This window comes from Sciurus carolinensis, chromosome 7, assembly GCF_902686445.1.
Source record: "Sciurus carolinensis chromosome 7, mSciCar1.2, whole genome shotgun sequence".
Classification (NCBI taxonomy): Eukaryota; Metazoa; Chordata; class Mammalia; order Rodentia; family Sciuridae; genus Sciurus; species Sciurus carolinensis.
Genome location: NC_062219.1, coordinates 58,809,882 through 58,811,967, shown reverse-complemented (window position 1 = coordinate 58,811,967; position 2,086 = coordinate 58,809,882). Strand labels below are relative to the sequence as shown.

At 38.7% G+C, this 2,086-nt stretch overlaps 1 pseudogene; it reads left to right on the top strand.

Moving 5' to 3' along the window:
* The first annotated feature begins 308 nt into the window (after positions 1-308).
* On the top strand, positions 309-1,820 carry LOC124989227 (protein pitchfork-like; annotated as a pseudogene).
* The last annotated feature ends 266 nt before the right edge of the window (positions 1,821-2,086 follow it).

Sequence of the window (2,086 nt, the reverse complement as noted above, 5' to 3'; positions counted from 1 at the left end):
TGTGAGTAGCTTTATTTACAAAAGAATAGTGCCACATCAAGAAATTCTCATGTTTTTACCTTGTGCTCAGAATCTAAAGTGAATATTTCACATTTTTGTTGTCCATAAAAGTAATAATTTCCTTCACTTGGTATCCTTTGTTATTTCTGTGTTGCAAATAATTTTTATCATTTATATTTTATGTATATCTTTCAGTGTAATCCCAAAAGTTGACTAACTCTGAACAGTTTCTGTAGCTCAGTTATAATTAAAGAGCTTTAAATAAAATCTTTATCTTAATAAAAGGAGAACTGCTTTACAGAGCGTACATGTCTGACCCTCTCTCCAGAGTATATTTTGGTGAAACAGCTTGGCTAATGACCTATCTAGACATCATTCAGGTTGTTCCCCTGGGTTTGAGGCACACCGCCAAGTGAAGAACTTACCTGACTTTAGAGGGCCAGCTTAGCCAATTTAGCTCTATTTCAGGAAAAGCAGACCTTAAAGCCTACGATCAATGAAGAAGAGTACTGCTATAGCATTCCAACCACAGTGCTCTGGGGAAAGGTTGGCAGCAGCTGCCTAGCAAGGGGATACCACCTTCACTATCCTCACTTGTGATGGGCAAATGGAAGTTTTGGGTATAGAATTCCAACAGGACTCTTTTAAATAAAGGCAGTATGGAACTCTGATATAAATACATGGGGCAAGGCATTGAATAACCTGATAGTTATGACAAGTCACATCAGGCAGTGTGTCAAGATCATGTGACCAAATAGGATTCAGTATATACGCAAATAACAAGGTAACGAAGAGCAAGCATGCAGCATGCCTCAGCTACCTGTATAGGGAAAACATGGCCTTTGTATGCTAAAGGTGCATTATTCAGTAGGTGAGAAAGGAGATGAAAATAAATAACACTGTAGGAATAGTGCTATAATCTCAAGTACTGTAGGTGAAGAATTTGAATAAAATACGAAAAGTACAAATGTAAATGATTTTTCAATACTATAAAACGGTTCACTTTCAATTCAGTGGAGTTAAGATTACAGTATGCATAGCAAGGTAAAATTTTGGTCAATGATGGGCCTCATGTATGATAGAACTCCCATAAAACTATATTGCCTAGTGATGTTGCAGCTATTTTAGTCTGAGTAATGGTGTTCATACAATGAAGAAATCACCTAACAATGAATTTCCCAGAATGTATCTCCAACATTACGTGATACATTACTGTAGTTGGTTGCTGGGCAGCAGCAATAACCTGAGGTTCTCCCTCAAGAGAGCCTTGATTAAAAACCCCCAGCAGAGATCCTTGAAGTTCGGACTTCGGGGAGGGTGGATAACTACTACTTTGAATCATGTCAACACAAGAGGCTCATTCCTTACTTCCATACCTCAAACCACTTGGGGAACAAGTTTCTTCCTCTTAGGAGATTTCCCCACACAGGGCCTGGATGTTACATAGCAGATTGGTATGGCTAGGCGTACAACTTAACTAAGATTCCAAGCAGTACAAAAGAATATGCTATTGGGGCCAGAACAGCTATAAGGTTTAAGCTAGTCAACAAGGAATTGACACTTCACCCAGGCATGTACTAGAAATTAAAGAATTGGAAAGAAAAACCAAAGCAAAATGTTGCTGTATTTAATATCTTGATGCCTCAATTTCAGAGTTATTTAAAGAACCCTTGTTACCCTGGTCCTGGTACATACAACATCCAGACTGGGCTCAGGTTCCAAGTCTACAGAAAAGAACCCTAAAAGCTGAGCTGTCCACAGACCAAGAATTTAGAAAGCATCAGGACTATGTGACTTATTTAAGCTTATATTACTACTAAGAAGTGGTCACTTCCTTCACATGCTTCTCCTGATCACAGAATCTTCAGAACAGAGGACAGAGCTGCTTTTCTTCTGCATTACCGTAGCCATCTTCTTTCAGCCTAGGGCTCAGGGCATGTTAAGGCGCTCACAACTGCAATTTGCGAGTGAAAAGACTGGTTCCAGGTGGAAAAATGAATAAATAAATAAATAAATGAATAAGACCATCAGAAACATCTCCAGAACACGGACTCCATAGGAACATTCTGAAGTCATTCACATATAT